At 40.2% G+C, this 9832-nt stretch overlaps 1 long non-coding RNA gene across 1 annotated transcript in view; it reads right to left on the bottom strand.

The window, feature by feature from the left end:
• Positions 1–285: 285 nt before the first annotated feature.
• LOC123455339 overlaps positions 286–9832 on the bottom strand; it is a 28646-nt gene continuing 19099 nt past the window's right edge. Inside the window, exon 3 of the long non-coding RNA XR_006633849.1 lies at positions 286–728. This is a non-coding gene — a long non-coding RNA (uncharacterized LOC123455339). The remainder of the gene's footprint in view (positions 729–9832) is intronic.

Genomic DNA, 9832 nt, shown 5'->3' with positions numbered 1-9832 from the left:
AGAAGTGCCATTGACTCTTGATTAATGACTTCCATGTGCAAGAATATTAACACCTATGAAGAGAAAGCAGGTTGTTTTGCCTCACAGATTTGGAGGTTTCTCAAGTGAAACTTGTCATATCTACCCACTGTCAGACCTACGTGGAAATAACATGTGCACCTGTACGTGCCTTAACTTCTGAGTCATTTCTCCAGCCCCAGGAATTTTTTTTAATACATCAATTGCATACACATTTTTATTTATTTATTTTTAACAGATTATACTCTTTTATTGCTTCTCCCCTGTTCCTGTTTCTCTGGGGCCCTCCACAGTGGGGTATGGGATTCACTGTGTGGTCATGAAGGCCTCAGCCAGTCCCAGTGGAATAGTGGGGGCACTGGGCATCAGGGTATTCCCACCCACTCTGTGGCTCTTACATTTTTTCTGCCTCCGCTTCTGCAATGTTCCCTGAGCCATGGCAGGCCTGTTGTCAGTCTGATTTAGTGTCTAGTTCTTTGTAGCCTCTGGAATTTTGTTTGGATAGGCTTTGCTTGATCACTGTGTCTGCCGCCACCACCCTGGAGCTGGTTGTCAGGCTAGCGGTAAGTGCAGTGTTCATGGGGTCGCTTCCACTGCAAGTTCTCCTGGGCCCTGGAAGAGGTGGAAGAGGTGGCCAATCTCATGATGGGCAGTCAGTTATCTTCTTGTCTTACCCATGGATCTCAACTCTCCTCCGTCTTCTCTGCCATCTGTAAAATAAAGCAGATTCTCCAACCACGAATGAAAGCATCTTGGGTTAAAGGGGATTTGCAAAGTTATTTGAGAGATTTGTGGTGTGAGGCCCACTCCTCTTCTCCAGAGAGCAGTGGGGACTTCTCTCTGAAGTAAGAGTTTCCTGATTATGGGTATTTGACTTGGTTTCCAGTACCAGGTATGCATTCTCTCCCATCAAGCAGGCCTCATGTTGAATCAGAGAACAGTTGGTTATAATACAATACAATAGTGTGCCACTATTGCACAGGTGTGTACTTCTTGTCCAGCTGGTTGATTGTGTAGTCTAACCCTGGTCATTCATACTGTTGGCCACTGCTTTCTTTCAGCAGCTCCAATAGTGCTTCCCAGCACTATGAGGGCTAGCCACGAGGGAGCTAGTTTCCCTTTTGGTTTCAGCCTGGTATTCTGATATCTTGTGTCCACAGCCTGTAGTGTCTTCAGCAACAGGGTCTTACCTTTTAGCTTTGGCAGGAAATCCAGTATTTTAGCCATGGCCTACATTGCTTAGGGGACCTCATGTGTCTCCCTAGCCAACAGCATACATATTTTTGTCTTAGAAATTGCATGTAGAGGCAGTGTTATCTAAGTAAAATTTGAGCATCAATTTTATGGAGTGAACTTATACTGGAAAACACACACACACACGCAACTTATTATATTATATTATATATATATATATAATGTCTACCTCAGAGTAATCAATAACAAGGGTTAGTTGACTTGGGTCCAGGTATCAACTTCTAGCAACAAGAACTGCATGAGGAGGAGAAAACAGTATTACATAAGGAAAGGGTAACTGAGCAAGAGAGCTATCTGTGAGTAAGACACTGAGGAAGCAAAGCCAAAGACCAAAGTGCAAAGATGAAAGAAGCCAGAACATGCTTTAACAGAAGTCATCACTTGAGGAGAGTCAAGTATACAGTAATGATTTAGAAGATGGATAAGGAAGGGCATATGTTATGTCTGGGTACAAACAGTTTATACAGGAAAGTAGCATATCATAAGTTAATTTGATGGTAATCAAATTGTGGTTTACTTCATAATAGGTCCTTAGTCAGTGTCTAAGTGTGGGGTGGGAAATTAATGGCTAGGATATAATGTCATTGTAAGAAGATGGTAGGAAGTGCTGTATAAAGTCTCTGGGTTCTGGAAAAGCTTGTTAGAGGCTCTGGTTTGGGTGGATAACTGTAAGAAAGCAAGGTCAGAATCCTATTAACTGAAAAGAGCAACATTTTGAGAGTGGAGTTATGCTAAACCTGGCGGGAACAGCTTTGTCCAGATCTTAAGGACGACCCTGTTGGCTGGTTTTATAGCTGTGAGATTCTTCCTAGATACCTTGGGGTGGGGGAAGAGCTTTCCATGCTCTGAGGACAGGTTAAGCCTTCCATTGTATAGTGATTCCTTCATCGATAAAGACCACAAAGAAAACCATTTTGTATTAAAACATATAGTCTGCAAGATATCATTAGAAAGGCTTTCCCTAAGCCCATGTTTTAAGTGAATCCTGATTTTACTTAGGGTTTTGTACAGTTTAATATTTTACAGATGCATTTGGAGTCCTCTTTAGTATGGATAAAATTTGAATCTATTTTGCATTTGTTTCAAAAAAATTGGATTTTAATATGTATACATATTATATATATTTAATCCACCATTTCTTCAAGTGATTTAATTTGCCTTTCCTTTTGTCATTTACTAAACTCTATATACATTTGGGTGTATTTCTGGATTTGACATCCTGTTTCTCTAGTCTCTCTATCCATACATCCACAGTGGACTTGTGTTAATTACATAAGTCTTACAGTGTGGTATATATCATTAAGGCCAGTCTTCCCTCATTAAATTTTATTTATTTAGAATTTTCCTACCCATTCTTAATTTTAATGTTTTCCATATAACTTTAACATTATCTAGTCTTCATAAAATGATAATAATTTCAGGTAATTTTTAACGCCATCACATTCAGTATATGTATTAACTTAGAACTTGCATATTTGTTACTGACTTCCCCTTTTGAAGACCAGAAATGTTTTTCCAGTGCTTCAGTTCTACTTTCTGAAAATAGGATTATTTTAAATCTTGCCTCATGTAAGTTAGCACATTTTATCTTAAAATCATTTCTAAATATTTCATTTCTATTTTTATTAAAAAATATTTTCTTCAGTTATATATTTTAATAAGCTATTATTTCTGTGTAAACCTGGTTATTGTAGGTTAATCTAATCTCTGCTTCTTTGTTAATATTTTAAACTTTCTGTTAGTCTCAGCACTGAGTACCTTATGTACTTGGTATACCAACATATGTCATTACTCTTTCTTTTCCAGTTCTTCTCATTTTTTCTTGTTTTATTGCACCAGCGAATGACTCCAGCCCAAGTGTGAGGTAATGGAGCTCCAGCTGCCTTGTTCTTACTTTGTTATGATAGCTTCTAGGGATTTTCTACATATACTCATCATGTTACAGGAATGTGTATCAACCTACAGAACTGTTAAGATACATGCATCTAGGTCTGTGAGCAAACTAGGGCTTTGGCATCTGTTTTATTAAAAAAAAAAAAAAAAAAAAACCTTCAGGGCTGGAGAGATGGCTTAGTGGTTAAGCCACTTGCCTGTGAAGCCTAAGGATCAGGGTTCAGCCGGGCATGGTGGCACACGCCTTTAATCACAGCACTCGGGAGGCAGAGGTAGGAGGATTGCCATGAGTTTGAGGCCACCCTGAGACTACATAGTGAATTCCAGGTCAGCCTGAGCTAGAGTGAGACCTTACATTGAAAAACAAAACAAAACAACAAAAAAAGGACTGGGGTTCAATTCTCCAGTAACCACATGAGCCAGTTGCAAACTCATGGGGTCTGCAGGTGCTGGCATGCCCATTCTTTCTCTCTCTACCTGCCTTCCCATCTCTAATAAATAAATAAATAAATAAATATTAAAAAAAAAACAACTCCAGAAGTGATTCTAATATAAACTCATGTAAGGATATGTTCCTTAATGATTAAAAGTCACTTAATCGGCCGAGCGTGGTAGTGCACGCCTTTAATCCCAGCCCTCGGGAGGCAGAGGTAGGAGGATCGCCATGAGTTCGAGGCCACCCTGAGACTACATAGTGAATTCCAGGTCAGCCTGGGCTAGAGTGAAACCCTACCTAAAAAAACAAAACCACAAAAAAAAAAAAAAAACAGTCACTTAATCACATAAACTTCATTATTCACATTTTGTGTAGAACCTATGGATAAAAATAGGGATATTAATTCAAGCTCAGCTTAGTAAATGGGAATGACTGAGCAGCAAAGATCCATAGAATGTAATCACCATGTATAGAAAGTACATTATCATTGGCACCTTTGCTCGACATTCTAGAGTCCATAAAAATTTACTGATATGTTTTATAAAATTACATACTGTCAGTGTCTGCTTTGAAACATAATTCAAGGGCTGGAGAGATGGCTTAGCAGTTAAGGTGCTTTCCTGAGAAGCCTGAGGACCCATGATCCACTTTCCAGATAAGGTAAGCTAGAGGCACAAAAGTGAGTCAAGGGCTGGAGAGATGGCTTAGCGGTTAAGCTCTTGCCTGTGAAGCCTAAGGACCCCGGTTTGAGGCTCGATTCTCCAGGACCCACGTTAGCCAGATGCACAAGGGGGCGCACACATCTGGAATTCATCTACAGTGGCTGGAAGCCCTGGTGTGCCCATTCTCTCTCTCTCTCTCTCTCTCTCTCTCTCTCTCTCTCTCTCTCTCTCTCTCTCCCTCTTTCTCTGTCTGTCACTCACAAATAAATAAATAAAAATAAACCAAAAAAAAATTAAAAAAATAAAGTGAGTCAAGCCATACCCACTAGGTGGCACCTGCATCTGGAGTTCAGTTATAGTGGCTGAGGCCCTGGTCTGCCAATTCTCAGTCTCTCTCTCTTCCTCTCTCTCTAAAATAAAAAATAAAATAAAATATTTAAAAAATTCAAAATTCACCTTCATAAACAGTCACTGTTCAACATATTAAGATATAGAAAGCAATTTAGTTCACTGAGTGCTCTCATACTTACTTTAGGATCAAAGGCCAATCAACTCTCTCTTAAAGAAAAAAATGAAAATAAGCACTTTGAAACTAAGGGATTTTCTTGTTAAAGACTTACACTAATAGTTTATACTTTGAGGCTCATACTTCTCAGTGCTGGTTGGCTTCTTTTAAATTTCAAATTTCCAGGCACTGCAAAGGAACTCAAGATACATGTGCCACCACATGCATCTGGCTTTATGTGGGTACTGGGGAATCAAACCTGGGTCCTTTGGCTTTGCAGGCAAATTCCTTAACCACTATGCAATATCTCCAGCCCTCATCTGCTTTCAAATTTTGATGAGAATGAAGGGTGTACCTAATGGTTAGGGTTTGAATAGGAAGTGGGGATTTTTAACTATAATGGAGTAGAATTGTTTTCAATGAATACATCAAGGAGGTGAACATTTAGTTTCCATTTCACTTCAGCTTGAATTGGGGCAGCTTCTTAGTTCTTTCTCAGCTTCTTGAGTGCGAAGCAACTTCAGTTTAGAAGTTGGCTAAGAATCAGGAAAACACAGGGCTAAAAACAAGGCACAGAAAGGGAAAGTGAGAGGGGAGAGGTTCAGGACTCATGTTGGGTGCTGCACTGCAAGAGAGACTAGTCAATAGAGTTTCAAGGTTTTGTTTTCCCTAGCTGACTAAGTAGATTTTATTTTTTAAAAAGTAGAAGCAAGACAGGCAAGGTGGTTTGCACCTTTAATCCCAGCACTTGGGAGGCAGAGGAAGGAGGATCACCATGAGTTCAAGGCCACCCTGTGACTACATAGTGAATTCCAGGTCAGTCTGGGCTAGAGCAAGACCTTCCCTGAAAAACCAGGAAAAAAAAAAAAAAAAAAAGTAGAAAAGTCCCAAGATTATTAACATGGATAGGTTCATGTTTTGCCAAAACATATGCTTGCAAATGATGACTATGTAGGAGCCACTCAGTAGAAGATAATTCAAGAGGTCTCTCAGAAATGTGGTTAGCTATGGAAGATGTCTCATTTTTTTGCCCTGGAAATGGCAACATCAGTGGCAGCTTTAGTTGATTTTCAGCATTTATTAGCCACTTTCTGCGTCATAAGTAGTATACATGAAGAATAGGATTTGACCACCATGAGTTCATGACTCTTTTGTTTTTTTAAAAGATTTTTTAAATTTTTATTTGAGAGCGACAGACAGAGAGAGAAAGAGGCAGATAGAGAGAGAGAGAAAGGGTGCGCCAGGGCCTCCAGCCTCTGCAAACGAACTCCAGATGTGTGCGCCCCCTTGTGCATCTGGCTAACGTGGGTCCAGGGAATCGAGCCTTGAACGGGGTCTTTAGGTTTCATAGGCAAGCGCTTAACCACGAAGCCATTTCTCCAGCCCATGACTCTTCTTTTTAAAAAAATATATATGTATATACTCAAGGAGAAAGAGAATGTGAGAGTGAGTATGGGCACATTAGAGCCTTTTGCTGCTACAGGCACACTCTGGATACATGGGTGACTTTGTGTATCTGGCTTCATGTGGGTACTGGTGATTTGAACCAGGGCCAGCAAGCTATGTAAACAAACATCTTTAAGCACTGAGCCATTTCCCCTGCCACCATCATGACTCTTCTTAAATTAATTCCATGACATTTGGAGTACTATTCTTAATTTCTTTTTTGATAGTTTTTCTATACTTCATGGGGCAAATGTACTAAGCATGACCATAAACTGTGCATGTCATTTGCTTGTAATTTTCTCCTGGGCAGATGACAACATTCTGGCACTTGGTGACCTACCAGTGTGCAGTGTTTTACAACCTTCAGTATCTGTAAAGTCTTTGGTGTGAGGAGTTGAGACACAGATCTGTTATTTTACCTTCTAAATTGCATCTCCCTGTAACAGAAAATGACTTCATTGAGGGCCAAAGGTCAATTTTACATTATGCTGTTTAGTTCAAGATATCACTTTGGGACTGAGGAGATGACTCAGTTGGTAAAGTGCTTACTGTGAAGCATGAGAACCTGAGTTCGGGTCCCCAGAATCCATGTATATGCAGGTGTGGTAGTGTGCACTCATACCCCAGTGCTGTGGAGGCAGAGATAGGGAATCACTGGGGCTCACTGGCTAGCTCATCTAGCTCAATCACTGAGCTCTGGTTCAACAAGAGACCCTGTCCCAGGAAATAAGGTGAAGAGTAGAGGAAGACACCCAACATCCAACTCTGCCCTCCAACACACCTGCGCACACACATCCACATATGTATGAACATGCACATACACACATACAAATAAACAACAAAAATTTTACTTTGTTTTGAGGGCAAGGCACTTATGGAAAAAAATAATAATTTCTACAAGTAGGTAACAAAAATTAGTTACATACTTCTTTTCCCAAATCGGAATTCTCTCCATCTAACTTTTCCTTCTAGGAGTTGAACCTCCAAAGTTATGTTAATTTGCATTTCTATCATAATTTCCTACCATGAATATCTGAATTTTGTCAGGAATATACAAGGGGACAGTTCCTTTATCTAAAACTTTTCTCCTTTCCTGTTCCTGTTCCTCTCCTCTTTTCCTCTTTTCTTCTCTCTCTCTCTCTCATATGATGCCATCTTCATACCATTCTCTTTCATGCTTCCCTACATCAATCTACCTGTATATACACTTGAATTGATATAGCTAATGAGTAAGGATATTTATGAAGGAAAATATGGAGCTCAAGAACACAAGCTAGTTTTAAAAGTAAGACTACCTCAATTATTCATAACATAATTACAAGCAGCAGTCTTAGACCCAAAGAGAGAATCAACCACTGAACCTCATGAAATTAAAAATCTTTTGTATAGCAAAGGACACTGGAAATAGAGCAAAGAGGCAACCTACAGAATGGGAGAAAATCTTTGCCAGCTATACAACTGACAGAGGATTAATATCTAGGATATACAAAGAACCAAAAAAATTATAATAAGAAAATCAAACAACTCAATTAAAAAATGAGCCTCAAGGCTGGAGAGATGGCTTAGCGGTTAAGCCCTTGCCTGTGAAGCCTAAGGACCCCGGTTCAAGGCTCGGTTCCCCCAGGTCCCACGTTAGCCAGATGCACAAGGGGGCACACATGTCTGGAGTTCATTTGTAGTGGCTGGAAGCCCTGGCGCGCCCATTCTCTCTCTCTCTCCCTCTATCTGTCTTTCTCCCTGTGTCTGTCGCTCTCAAATAAATAAATAAAAAATGAACAAAAAAATATTTAAAAAAAAATGAGCCTCAGAACTAAATATAAAGTTCTCAAAAGAAGAAATACAGATGGCCTATAAACATGTGAAAAAAGTTCTACTTCCTTAGCCATTAGGTAAATGCAAATTAAAACTACTTTGAGATTCCATCTCACTCCTGTCAGAAAGGTTATCATCAAGAAAACAAATGATAATAAATGCTGGTGAGGATGTAGAAAAAGAGGAACCCTTCAACACTGTTGGTGGGAATGTAAACTGGCACAGCCATTGTGGAAATCAGGGTGGACGTTCCTAAGGAGGTTAAAAATAGATTTACCATATGGTCTGGCTATATTATTCCTAAGCATATATCCTAAGGACTTGTCTCATTACCTTACTTGCACATCCATGCTTATTGCCTCTCTATTCACAATAGCTAGGAAATGGAACCAGCCCAGATGTCCCTCAACTGCTGAATGGATAATGAAGATGTGGTACATTTATATAATAGAGTTCTATTCAGTAGTAACGAAAACTGAAATTGTGAAATTTTCAGGGAAATGTATGGATCTGGAAAGGATTGTACTAAGTGAGGTAACCCAGACCCAGAAAATCAAATGCCACATGTTCTCTCTCAAATGTGGATTCTAAAAAAAAAAAAAAAAACAACAACAAAAAAAAATCAAATGTGGATTCTAGCTACAAATGTTTAGACTTGTATGTGTGTTGGAATAAAAATTTGTAGCAAAGGCCAGTAAGCTAGAAAGGGGCCACAAGGGAGGGAGGAAAGGGGAGGACTTAAGGGGATGGTGTTGTATATATGTAAGTAGATGAACAGATTACTGGGGGTGGAGTGGCCTAAGTGAGGTCAGAAGAGAATGAGTAAAGGAAGGGTTGGGGAAGGGTTAGTCAAAATCTAAGACAGTATGAATAAACTGCATGGAAACCTACTTTTTTGGACAATGGCACACCTAGAAGCCATAGATTATTACCAGAAAAATTTCAGTGCCAGGGATGGGATACCTTCCAGTGAGTTGTTGGCTAGAGAGTCCCTTGATACCCCCCAAACATTACAGGCTATTGCCAAGGATCTTGGTTTCCCACCAGGAATGGATGGTAAGACCCTACTGCTGAAGACTGTGGAGTGCTTGGGCTGCAAGGTCACTGAGAAATCTTGTTGAAGCTGAGCTAAAGACCTCCTCCCTATAGACCAGCTGAGAGAAAGCTGGAAAAAGCTATGCTGCATGCAACCCTATGGGAGAGAGAGAGGTCATCAGTGGATATAAACAAACAGTGGGCACTTCAAGCCTTATGTTTGGCCAGCCAGGCCAAATAAGCCAATGAGTGCAATAATGGCATGTCCATTATGGGGAAAACTAACTGTTCTCTAATTGGACTGGAGACCTGCTCCATGGGAGGGAATACATGCCTGGTACTGAAAATCTAGCCAAAAGCCTATGATAGGGGAGGTCGTGAGCTCTAGGGGTGTAACACCTGTTGGCGTCTGGCTAAATGCATGTACTATGCTCACCAACTGTAAGCTGTTTTCTTAATGTTCATACCCAAATATTAATGCAACTCTCACTTTTGGTTAGAGAAGCTTCTCTTTTCAGATGGTGGTGATCACTGGGATGACTCAAAAGGCACCATAGTGCTGAGAAGTGACAAAGGAATGCTCAGCACTGAAACATCTCTATCATACTTCCTAAGGCTTAGGGCCCATTGCCGAAAAGGTGGCAGAAAAAAATGTCAGAGCCAAAGGAAGGTAGGAGTGCTTACAATGCAGTCTTCCAGACACAAAATGGCTTGGATATCCATGACTTTGAAGTGCCTGGTACTACCTGCACAAGACCCTGATAAGAGGAG

Source organism: Jaculus jaculus, chromosome 16, assembly GCF_020740685.1.
Source record: "Jaculus jaculus isolate mJacJac1 chromosome 16, mJacJac1.mat.Y.cur, whole genome shotgun sequence".
Lineage (NCBI taxonomy): Eukaryota > Metazoa > Chordata > Mammalia > Rodentia > Dipodidae > Jaculus > Jaculus jaculus.
The sequence above is the reverse complement of the archived record's forward strand: the minus strand, read 5'-3'. Positions and strand labels throughout refer to the sequence as shown.